General features: G+C 38.6%; 1 protein-coding gene across 2 annotated transcripts in view; it reads left to right on the forward strand.

Annotated features, from left to right (window-relative positions):
- The first annotated feature begins 3629 nt into the window (after positions 1 to 3629).
- Positions 3630 to 13184, forward strand: part of USP53 (ubiquitin specific peptidase 53) — a 69946-nt gene continuing 60391 nt past the window's right edge. For both annotated transcript variants that reach the window (XM_068543355.1, XM_068543356.1), the window contains exon 1: positions 3630 to 3891. The gene's annotated coding sequence lies outside the window, so the exon portion shown is untranslated. The remainder of the gene's footprint in view (positions 3892 to 13184) is intronic.

Consider the following 13184-nt stretch of genomic DNA (forward strand, 5'->3'; position numbering starts at 1 on the left):
AACTACAATTTCCTCTACAAATCTTCTGTATCTAATTCCAAACTAAACAACCTGTTCAAGAACTTATAAAAGGCTTCCTATTATAGCCCTGCATTGGCCTTGTTCATTCCTGTTTCTAAAACTTTGCTCTTGAAGTAGTCATGTTTCCTCCTCAGTGCCTTCAAATATGCCTACCTATGAACCTTCCAAGCTGAAGCTCATATCTCCCACAGAAGCTTTCCCCAACAATTTTCGTCCACATAGATGTCTCTATTCTCTAAAAAAATCAACAAAACTTCCAGTTTTTCACTCTATCTGCTGAACACATTTGTTAAGCATCATTGCCTGGAAATACAACAATGAAAAAATATGGTCCCTGCTCTCTAGAAGCTTACTAAGAAAATAACACTTGTCAATATTTCCTTGATGCATTTAGGAAAAAAGGAGTCTGCCTCGTATCCAATCCTGAGGGAGCCATTCGGCTATTTCTCTATACTGTATTTCACTTTACCTCACCCAGCTGATTCATGCTTTGCCACGCCTTTAGATGTTGATTACCTCCTGGAACTACTGGATCACAGCTCCTCAGGATAGAATATTGCTACCTTACCACTTATCAGTGATTGGGTGAATATATCCTCAAGATGGTACATCTCCCAAAGTCTGAGTTATAATCACTCCAGAATAATAGTTAAGAGGCGTGTAAGTATGGTGGTGCTGATGATGTAATCTCTGGGTAGGCCTCATTCAAACAGTGTAAGATGATCTTCGGCATTCCAACTCTACTCCCTTTCATGATCTCAAGCCAGTGTGAGGTGCAGACATTTTTCTTTATTAATTTGGTTCCACCCAATAAATAACTATTGAATCAAACATACACACATATCCCCCAAGGACAAACAGTAATTCTCAGAGGCAATACATTTAAAACCTATGTTGTGACATTTCTAACTACAAAGTTTTCTAGGAGCAACTCCTGCCCTAAAATGCGGTGCACTGTCAATTTTCCTTTTTTCCATCTGTTTGCTTCAGGCTGCCCTCTTGATGCTTAACTTGTGACCTATTATAAGTCTATCATTTAAAACTCAGTACTTAGATATGCCAAGAACTGGTAGAAAGTTTGAAATTACACGATTAAAAAAGTGTACAGTCAGGGTTTAGTCAAAAATTTTTTTTAATTAATTAATTTTTGGCTGTGTTGGGTCTTCGTTACTGTGCGCAGGCTTTCTCTAGTTGCGGGGAGCGGGGGCTACTCTTTGTTGCGGTGCACAGGCTTCCCACCGTGGCGGCTTCTCTTGCTGCGCAGCACGGGCTCTAGGTGCGTGGGCTTCAGTAGCTGCAGCACGTGGGCTCAGTAGTTGTGGCTCGCGGGCTCTAGAGCACAGGCTCAGTAGTTGTGGCTCACGGGCTTAGTTGCTCTGCGGCATGTGGGATCTTCCTGGACCAGGGATCGAACCTGTGTCCCTTGCATTGGCAGGTGGATTTTTAACCACTGTGCCACCAGGGAAGCCTTTAGTCAAATTCTTGAGCAAGGTGAACTGAAGGGCATTTTTCTATAATCTCGAAATGAGGAAGGGAGATAGTATGAGTCTTCATTATCCACAGCCCAAATTATTTTTCAAGAGTGCTCTGTCAGTTACATTTGCAAAGAAATATAGTACCATTGTTATAATATGAGTAAGTCCAGAAATGGTGAAAGAAGGGCAAGTCTGTCTCAGGAAGTTATGAAAGGTTCCAGGGAAGAAATAAGTACTCAACTGAGACCTAAAGGATCTTGAGAGAAACTAGTAGAATCAAAGAAGTGCAAGGAGTTCAGTATAGCTAGTGTGGAGTAAACGGGCAAGAATGGTAGATGAGATTAACAGTCTGGGGCCAGATCATGAAGAGGATGGGGGCACCTGAAAAAATCTTGGTGAGGAATATCACGATTATATTTTCATGTTAGAAAAACTATTAATAGGCTGGAGGTTGGACTGGAGTGGGAAATAACTAGACGCTATTGCAATAGTCAAGGGAGATGAGTTAGGAGAGATGATTACTTGATGGATTAAGACAGTGAGAATGGAGATTAAAAAGAGAGGTGGATTTGAGAGATCCTTAAGGAGATGAGTCAATAGAATTTGATATTAGGATAGAGGAAATGAAGGAAATGTAATATAGGGGTACCCATGGATTCTTGACTTGGGCAACTGGGTGCTATTATCTGAAATAGGGGATGAAAGCAGGCTGGTTCCAGATGGGTGGGAAGAGATATGGCACTAAGAATAGGGAATGGTAAAGATGCCCACGTCAATTTGGGACATAGTTAAGTACCTATATGAAATCCAAACGAAGATGCTGTTGCTTAAAAGTGTCTAACCTGAAGATATACATTTGGGAGTCCATGGTGCCCAGGATACTTAGTAGGCAAGTCCATCATGGGGAAGAGATTGCTCAAGGAGACAAGAGGACTAACAACAAAAGAAAATGGATAGTTTGGAAACACAGAGGGCACACATAAGAAGAAAAATATTTAAAGTGCATCAAAGAGGTAGTTGCAGAACCAGGAGAAAGTGGCACTAAGGAAACCATGGGTAGAATTAATGGTGTTATTTTTTAAATGTAGAGTATTTTTTCCCTCATTCTCCAAACGTTTTAAATTTCCTGAAGGCAAGAACCATGTCTGAAATTTCATTGTATTTTCTTCAGTGCTCAATTCAGTGAAGGGAACATTAAATGTTCAATAAATTCTCATTGATTCAGTCCCAGGTACTCTTCGCTTATACCGACCTAAAACGTTTCTTCGTTCTGTTTCTTCAAATAAACGTTTAGAGTTACCTACGAGTTTAATCAGTTTTTATAATCTCTATGTTGTACCTGCAACAGCTTTGAAATGAGTTCCAAAAACTTACTACTTATTGAGGGATCTGTAGACAGTGGGTTTTTCATTTGCTACTGTTCCTAAGAAACAAGTTATTCCAAAACAAAGTTTAGCCCATTTCCCAAGCATTAGCTTGCAACTTAAAACCTGTTGAAAGCACAGTTAAGGAGGCAGCCACATTTTTCTCACCACAATTAACCACTAACCGGGTCAACGTGTTTATTAAGGCTTTCATTTTATTAATAGTCAAGAAACAACCAGCTGGGGGATATACATTCATACCAATGGAAGTCATTTAACTGCAAACAGATGCTAAAGAGAACTGCGTATTCGCAAGGGTTTCGAAGCCAGGCAGTACAGGTTGTTTTCTCTGAGGTAACAACTCCTAACTTAAAGCCCAGTCCTTGGTGGACTCGCGTCCCTGAACTTAGAAAATACTGAATAAACAAACGACCAAGAGTATCAATAACCACCTCCACCTGAGGAGCTATCCCTTCCTTCCCTCTACACCACACGGACCAACCTGCAGCCACCTTTCTCCAACAGCTAAGCCACAGCGCTCCGCTCCCGCCTTAAGAAAAATGGTCAAGCTCCTGCTCTCGCGGGATCTTGCGCCTCCGAGTAAGTCAACTGGATCGCGCGCCCCAACGAACCCCCGCGGGAACACAGTTCGGCAGGTCCGGAAAGCCGGGAAATCGCGTGCGGGGGCGGAGCCAGCTCGTTGAGTTAGAAGGCGGGGCCCGCTCCGAGGACGCGGGGCGGGGGCGAGGCGGGGATTGGGGCGGGGCTCCCAGGACCTGTTGATCGCAGGTGTCGCTGCCCTGACTGGCGGTGTTGAGGCGTGTGCGCATGCTCCGTGCGCAGGATCGCGCTTTGGGCGGCGGAGACCGGTTGTCTCTGCTCTAGTTCTCGGTGAGCCCCGGTTACGGTGGCAGCTGTTGGCGTGTCAGCCTGTTGTCAGCTGGAGGCGGAGCTGGGCCAGCGGGAGGTAGAAGGCCCGTATTTCTCTACCTGAGCCACACGCTCCCCTCACTAAAAGGGCAGAGCTCAAGGTAAGTCTCCAAAACTAGTCCCTGGATGGAGGTCCAACGACCTGCTACCCCCATGGGCCTGACTCGGAGACCCTCATTCCAGTCCCAGGCCTCGTCTCTCCCCTCGCAGCCCCGCGACCTCCTCCCCCGCCCCACCCTCCTCGGGGCAGACTCAGGGTTCTTTGCCCGGGTTCCAGCGCCCGAGGTCACGCAGCTTCTCCGCCTCCTTCCCGCCGCGTCCGGGATCTGGCGGAGATGCCTTTGGCCAGGCTGGGGGCGCGCGCGGAGGGAGGAGGTGCTGTACTTACTGGGTCGTGGTTGTTAGTTGCTGCTGTGTTTGAGGGCTGGCCAGGGGCAGAACCTGGGATCCTGCTGGGTCGCTTAGTGCATTGGGATTATGAATATTACGCTTACCTGGCGCCTGCCCCTCACTTTTCAAGCCACTGCCTCTCCCGAGCAGCAGCTTTTGAAAGGGGTCCAGGTAGTTATGTTGCCCTCTTTGGAGAAGAGATGATTCGTGAGAATCTTTGGGCTGGTGGTTTCTGGGTGGTAGTAGTAATTTAGAAAGTTAATGTTTAGCTTCTAAATGGCGACTTATGGGACGTTAACCAAACTACTTTTAAACATCGTTGGAGAACAGGAAGTACTTGCACAGGTGTAATACGAAGGGTTTCTAAAGCCTGCAATCTGAGCGTGCTCTGAGGTTTTGTTATCCTGCTACAAGGTTTTCTTTATCAATGCGAAGCCTGATTAATGCTTGCAAAATGTACTGCAAGGCTTTATTTGTTAGATAGAAGAGTTTGCCAAATGTTTTCTCATCTGGAAAAAAATATGTATTTTTTTGCAAGGAGTTTTCAAGGCTGTTTCTGAGGGATGTTTAAATTTAGCAGGGTCTTTGTGATTAAGGTCTGATTCACTTTTAGTTCTGTTCTTTAAAGAAAAGCGTTGCTAATTCTCAATATTTAAAAGGAGGAGAAATTACTAACAAAATTCTGATTGAAATGAACTTTTGGCTAAGTTAATACTTCTTGTTAGTTTAATTTTCTATGTCTTTTCAGTTCCATGATGATGGTCTAGGTATAAATCCTTAATCTTGTAAAGAGAAACTAAAACAAGCGAAACTTATTTTGCAAAATCAGAATATATGATTTATCTACCATTGTCATAATTCCAAATAGACAAACTCACTGTAGGTAGGAGTTAATTATGTTCTGAAAAAACAAGGTTTTTTTGTTTTTATTTTACATTTTAGAAGTTTTTAAAACGAGCTCTTTGGACAATTTGTTTAGGTTCATGATTACTGGTGATGAATCATGATGGTGATTTATTCAACTCAACTCACTGGTAGTTAGTGTATTTTTTACTAGAGTGTGAAAAATAAGCAACCAAGAACAGATCTTTCCGTTTCCCTATTAACTAAAAAAACCTTTTTATAAATGTATGTAGATTGCATATAGTTCATGGAACTTGACACCAATAGTCATTCATTAATATTATTTTCTTTAGAAGATACGAAAAAATAGTTTTTACAAAGAAAGCAATTTTAATGGTGGAAGGGCACCATTTTTCACCTAGTTTTCTTTTTCTTAAAAAAAAAGAAAAAATCACAAAACTTATAGTTTTAGTATGTGCTGTGGTTCCAGATCTTTTCTATTATTTAGTGTCAAATGTTTATTTTAAACTGTGTAGTATCAAATACAATTTTGGGATCATGGTTTAGGAGTTTGTTTTAGCAAGACAGAGTTTAAAGATGAAAATTCTGTTTTAAGGTAGTGTACACATTCAAAAGTCAAAATCACAGTTATTTTCCCTGCTGGAACTGTTTGGAACTCACCTATCATGCTAGAAAGGACATTTTTTACCCTACAATTTTGCAAAAATATGTTTGAAATCTATAAAGTGGTAGATTGAGCTATCCTACAGGGATGTTTAGTTACTAAAATATTTAGCAGATCTTGGTATTTGACAGCTTTAACTATAAGGTTTTTCTTAATTATAGTCCCTAAGTCACCCTACAGTAAGGTAACTTAGATATTTCATCTGGAAGTATTTTGAACACAGGGTGTGCTAGATGTGTTTGGGCTCAAAAGATTGTCAGTATAGCCTACTGTTGCTCATGAGCTCTTGGATTAAAGGAGGAAGTGTGCTAATTTATGTCATATTTGGAGAGATAGCTACTAATTAGTGATGATACATATGTAACAGTGTATTATTAATTTTGTACAGATGTAACGATTTTAGAAAATTTTGCATTACAGTATATGCACACAATAGGAACAAGAAATGTTCTACCACAGATAAAATCGTCAGAGGTTATTTAAACTTTAAATAACTATTTAATATCCTAATCTTGGCTAGTTATTTTCTTTAAATAATAGGAATACTACATATATAGAATATTTAGGCTGAAGTATTTGTTCTTTGCTTTTCCAAGTTAATCCATATCCTCTATCAGCAGTTCTTTTATAAACTAAGGGTACATGATTAGAACTGTGGTCTGTGGTTAGGACTGAATTTTAATGTAATTGTTTTTCTTTGGAATCATATACATTCTTTTTTTTTCTTCCTTTTTAATTTTAGTCCCATGAATTTTATTTTGTGCTTTACAAACATTATTCTAAGGCGTCCATAGGCTTCATTAGGCCATCAAAGGTGTCCATGACATACCCCAGAGTGCCACAAACCATTGCATATAGTTGAAGAAATTTTGTTTTAGATGAGTCACTTCAGAAAAGTTGCTTCATATATTTGTAATTCATCAGAAAATAAAATGTTATACAACATAAATCATATTTCAATATCTTAGCTGTTTTAATGAATAAAGTCAGTTAGCTGTTGTGGTATTTTTGAATTAACTTGGAAATAATTACATTAGTCTTCTATTTTTACAAATATTGACCTGCAAAAAGCAGTTTGAAGAAATAGTTTTCCTTTGGAATTCGGAAGGTTTTTTTTTTTTTACTTACTTTTTGTGCTTTTCCAAGCTAGCAAATTTATTCAGTAAATAGTTATTCACCTATTGTTGTATGCTAGGCACTAGAGATTGGAAAATTAATAAGACAATGTTGAAGTAGTCAGAAATAAGTTCTACCTTTCCTAAGCCTTGTCTCTGGCTATTCCCAATCCTCCCCCAACTGCATTGAGTTTCCAAAGATAAAATAGTCTTTTTCTTACACCCTTGCTTTTGCAAGGTGCTGCTTCCCTTCTCTTCCAGCTTCCCAGTTATCCATACCACACCTGTGAATTATCTTCATTTTTGGTTACCACTGTATTTTTTACATCTCATTGTTGAAGATTTATATTGTGTCGCTATAGAGGGAAGAGAGAAAAACTAAGGGAATGAAGATGATATGTGTATTGCATCTTAAGTGTAAGGAGAATACTGGATGGACAGCACAAGGGTTGGTAATGCAGGTGCGGGGAGCATTCTTCCGACCCAGAGACATGATGTGAGCAATGTCAAGGTGCATTTTGGGTGCGCTAGTTATTGTTTATGGCTGGATGGATTGTCCTGTTATTTATGAATTAAAATCGTCATTAAGGAAGTTTTGAATTTTTCTGAAAAGTTGTACGTAGGTTGAATTTTTCTAAATTAAGTCTTCTCTGTTGCTTACATTGTTATTTCAGAGTTGCTTTCCCTTTCTTTCTGATGCATTGCCTTCTAATATTGTAACTCATTTCTCTTTCTCTAGCCCAAACAGCTTGTAAATGAATGTTTAAAATAATACTATGGTGAATCCACTTGTAAAGTGAAGCATTCCCAAACATTTTTTTGTAAATTAGAATTTTTCATATTTTAAGTTTTCTTAAAGTAGGATAGCTCTATAAATGAAACTGCTTTTTTTCTACTAAGAATGACTTATTAATAGATTTTAAAATTTAGAAATTAATACTTTATTGTACAGTTTATCTGATGCCACTAATCTGGATTAAGGCTTTAGTCAAGATTGATATGTCAGTTTAAGGAAATGGAGAAATAATAAAATGGGGTATAAAATATCATAATACAGCTTTTACTTTTTCTTCAAATGTGTATTTATATTGTTAAAAAATCATTTTATATCGAAGATTGTGTTTTTGCTGTCATTATAATTAGCTTGCCTTTACCGAGTGCCTGCTATGTTTTGGGCATTTATTAGGTATTTTATACATGGTTGACGATTCTTATAATAATTCTATGAACTTTTTAATATAGATTATGATTACAGATGATGGACCTCATCTGCTTTTAATGATTGAGTAGTTGAGTAATGTGCTTTGCTGGCAGAAGCTTTTCAGAGGTAGAATAATTGGGAATCATGAGGTCCATATCAAAACATGGATTCCATCCTTGTCAAGAACACATCAGGGCATTCTTTGTTTACCAGGTACTTTGTGCTTTGGCTTCTTCTAAACTTCTCAGCCTGCACAATAAGCTCCTGCCCCTTTAATGACTCCCTGTTTTTAGGTGAGCAGGCTGTTTGAACCCTGGAAGATTTTTCCTCCTATAAGGTACTGCTGTATAGGCCTGAGATAATCTTACCTCCTTGTCAGTATAGTACTGACACTAACCTAGCTGCAAGGTGATGGGAAATTGTCCTGTACCCTTAGTGCCTAGGTCATCTTTGTTGATTTCAGAGGGTTTGTTGATTGAGGTTTCACTTTATTTCCTGAGCTTCATTCAATAAGTATTTAATAACTACCTACCATGTACTATGCATTGTTCTAGATGCTTGGAATTCACTTTATATCCTAAGAGGATTGGGAGGAGAAACAATAATAAACAATAATAAAAATAATGAATCAATTGTATACTATATTAGTTGGTGAAGAATGCCAAGGAGAAAAGAAAAAATAGATCAGGGAAAGGGGAATTGGGAACGTGGAGTGGGTTGCAATTTTAAATAAGTACAGGCCTCATATAGAAAGTGATTTTTGAGCACAGCAATCATGCAGTGAGCCAAGGAGAAGCCCTGTGGGTATCAAGGGGAAGTGTATTCCAGGCAGAGGAATAGATAGTGTAAAGGCTTTAGAGCAGGAGTTTTCATGGTGGCCCATGAAGCTGAAAAGGAGAATGTAAAGGGAAAGTAGTTAGAGATGAAGTTAGAGGTGAGAAGATGGGCGGGTGTTACATAATAAGAAATATATATTTGGTATCTGGCTGTTTCCTGGCACACAACTCCTAAAACTCTTGGAATCTACAAAGTGATAAAAGTTTTCTGTGTGCTAATGAGATGACTGGTGGCTGGAGGTTAGCCTCAGGGTGGGAACTTATTGCCAGGAAACCAACCATGTGATTAGAGGATTGGAACTTTCAGCCCCCCCTCCCCCCGCCCTCCCCACCCCTTCAGGGAGGTGAGAGGTGGAGATTGAGCTACTCACTAATGGCCAGATATTTAATCAAGCATGCCTACGTAATGAAGCCTCCATAAAAAGTCCTAACTGAAGGGGTTCAGAGAGCTTTTGGGTTGGGGAAGTTGTGGAGGTGCTGGGAGGGTGGCGTTTGTTGAGAGGGCATGGAAGCTCCCCTTCCCACATACTTTGCCCTATGCAGGTCTTACATCTGGCTGTCGCTGAGTTGTATCCTTTTAAAATAAACTTGAAATCTACTCAAGTAAGCTATTTTCCAGAGCCGTGCTAGAAGTGAATTGAATCCATGGAAGAGGTCGGTGGGAACCCCTAACTTATTGGTTATTGATCAGAAGTACAGATGACAACTTGGGACTTGTGGTTGGTGTCTGAAGTGGGGGGGTCAGTCTGGTGGGACTGAGCCCTTGACTTGTGGAATCTTACCCTAACTCCGGTAATGTCAAATTGAGTTAAATTATAATTTCTGCTGAGCATTAGAGAATTGCTTGTTGTGTAAAAACCCACACATCTGGGCGCAGAAGTGGTGTGAGAGTATAGAATAAAGTGTTTTTTTACTCTTAGCAGGTTGTATGGGCTTTGCAGGCCATTATAGAGACTTTTTGGTTTTTAATCTGAATTAATAAGGACCCATTACAAGGTTTTGAGCAGAGGGATGACTTTATGATTTAATTTTAGAAGGATTTCTTGGTCTAATCTTGGGGATAGACTGTAAGGGGTAAGGGTAGAAGCTAGGAGATAGTTAGGAGTCTGTTCTGGCAATCCTGGGAAGAGCTGACGATGGCTAAGACCAGAATAGTAGAAGTGGAGGTGGTGAGAATTGGTCACATTCTGACTGAGATATGCAAGAAAGAGGAGTCAAAGATGATACCAAGATATTTCTTCTGAGCAACTGGGATGATGAAGTTACCATCAGCTAAGATGGGGAAGAAGATGTAGGTAAAACAAGAGTTCAGTTTGGGACTTTGTCAAGGCAAAGGAATGTTAGGTTATGCCTGCTTTGGCATGCTTTTCTTCTGAAGATGATGTCTTAAAGCAGATTGCCATAATTCATTGCCTTTAATGTTCATACTCTGTGTCCTGGATACACATGCACTCTTGTTTTTCTCTAATTAGTTACCAGTGGAACTTGTGATTAGTAAAAGCCAGAAGAAATAAAGCACAGTTCTTTATTGTACGCAAAGAAACTGAGCAAAAAAAGTACAAAACATTGAAAATTACTTAAAATTTGCTGTTTTTGGTGGTGGTGGTATAGATTGTCCTTATTGCTTTAGTTTTATTTTCTGTGTTTGTTTTATAAATTTTCTAGTATAGTCTTCTCCAGTTCCTCTATTTGTAGAGTGACAGTGGTTTTCTCTATCAAAGGACATCTATTCTTCAATTATCTTTCTTACTGTAATCCTTCAACTTTATAAAAATGAGATAGCTCTATAACGAATGAGTTTTTTTTATTGCTTTAACTTGCTACATATTTATATATAGGTGTATGTATCTGTATACCTATAGATAGCTTGCAATCTAGTTATCTAAAATAAAGCCTTAAATACTTTTACTAGTAAGATGAATAGTTGTAATATATCAGTGAAAAGTCTTAAGTGTGTCCTTGAGTAGCTGTATTGCTTATTTGTGAAAAGATATTAAAATGAAATTTCACTTTACAGTTTGATGGCTGGGCCAGGGTACTATTAAGAATAACGTCAATTGCTTTATTAACAGTGATTCTGTACGACTATACTACTACTATTCTATCCTACTATACCTAGACTGTAGTTATTTCTAATTTCCTTTATGCAGTATTTATATGTATTTTAGATATCTATATAAAAAACAAATACTATTTTATAATCAAAACCCAATATACTTAAAAGAACAAATAAAGGAGTCTCATGGCTTTATCAGCTATTGTGTTAGTTTCCTAGGGTTGCTGTCACAAAGTACCACAAACCAGATAGCTTAAAACAATAGAAATGTATTCTCTCACAGTTCTGGAGGCTGGAAGTGCAAAATCAAGGTGTTGGCAGGATTGGTTCCTTCTCAGGGCTCTGCATAGAATCCTTCCTTGCCGTTTTCTAGCTTCCAGTGGTGGCTATCAATTCTTGGTTTTCCTTGACTTGTAGCTGTATCATTCTAACCTCTGCCTGTCATCTTGACATGGTATTCTCTGTGTGTGTGTGTGTGTGTGTGTGTGTCTTCTTCTAATGACTTCTGCTAGTCTTTTGGATTAGGCCTCATCCTAATGACCTCTTCATAATCTAATTACATCTGCAAAAACCCTGTTTCCAAATGAGGTCATGTCCAGAGGTTCTAGAGGTTAGGTCTTCAAAATATCTTTTTTTTTTTCTTGGTGTTGGGGTGGGGCACACAATTTAACCATAAAATGAGTCCAATTTAAGCTATTATTACCATTTACCTAGACTGTTCTAGTAGCCTAATCAAATCACTGTTTGTTAGAATTTGAATAAATTCTATGTAGCCTAGTCTTCTCCGTTTTAAAAATAGGGAAAGAAATTTACCCCAACTAAAGACTTTAGTGTGCTGTAGATTTCCTAATTATTTAAGGTACTGGGCTTAAAATTTGGGGGAAGAAAATGGAGTTAGTATCTAGGGTAACGAAGGAAAGAAGCCCTGGAATCTTGCTTTTTGGGGTTAACTTATTACTGGTAAAGCACTGATTCATAAAAAAGCAGCAGTGATTTTCTTTCTCTCCTTCCCCCCCCCCCACTTTCAAACTCCTGGCACATTTTCAAGTTCAAATTCAAAATTTTAAATCATAAGTTTGAAATACTTGCGTAAGATAAAATTGTCAATCCTTCTCAGACTTTTCCAATTAATTGAAGAGGAGAGAATACTTCCAAACTCATTTACAAGGCCAGCTTTACACTGATTCCAAAGGTAAATAAGGACACTATAAGAGAAGAAAACAATAGGCCAATATTGCTGATGAATATAGATGCAGAAATTCTCAATAAAACATTAGCAAACCAAATTCAATAGCACATTAAAAGGCTCCATCACCATGATCAAGTGGGATTGATCCCTGGGATGCAAGGGTGGCTCAACATTTGCACAATCAATAAGTGTGATATACCACATTAATAGAAGGAAAGTTAAAAATCATATGAGTATCTCAATAGATGCAGAAACAGCATTTAGCAAAGTTCAACTTACTTTCAATATAAAAGTTCTCAACAAAGCGGGCGTAGAGGGAACATACTTCAACATAATAAAGGCCATATTTTTAAGCCCACAGCTAACATCAGACTCAACTCCAAAGCTTTTCCTCTAAGATCAGGAAGATGAGGGTGCCCACTCTCACCACTCCTATTCCACATAATACTGGAAGTTATAGACAGGGCAGTTAGGCGAGAAAAAGCAATAAAAGGCATCTACATCAGAGAGAAAGAAGTAGAGTTTCTCTGTTTACAGATGGCACGATATTGTATATAGGAAATTCTAAAAGCCACCAAAAATCTTTTGGAACTAAAAAATAAATTCAGTAAAGTTGCAGGATACAAAATCAACATACAGAAATTTGTTACATTTCTATGCACTAACAATGAATTGTCCGAAAAAGAAAGAACTAAAACAGTCCCATTTATAATAGCATTAAAGACAATAAAATACTTAAGAATAAATTTAACCAAGGAAGTAAAAGATCTGTACACTAAAAACTATAAGATGTTGATGAAAGAAATTGAAGCCAAACAAAGAAATGGAGATACCCCACGTTCATGGATTGGCAGAATTAATATTGTTAAAATGTCTATACTACCAAAAGCCATCTATAAATACAGTGCCTTTCCTATAAAATTCCCATGATATTTTTCACGGAAAGAGAAAAACCACTTCTAAAATTTGTAGGGAACCACAAAAGACCCAAAGCTATCCTAAGAAAGAAAAACAAAACTAGAGGCATCACACTTCCTGATTTCAAACTGTAGTACAAAGCTATAGTAATCAAAACAGTA

This window comes from Eschrichtius robustus, chromosome 4, assembly GCF_028021215.1.
Source record: "Eschrichtius robustus isolate mEscRob2 chromosome 4, mEscRob2.pri, whole genome shotgun sequence".
Taxonomy (NCBI): domain Eukaryota; kingdom Metazoa; phylum Chordata; class Mammalia; order Artiodactyla; family Eschrichtiidae; genus Eschrichtius; species Eschrichtius robustus.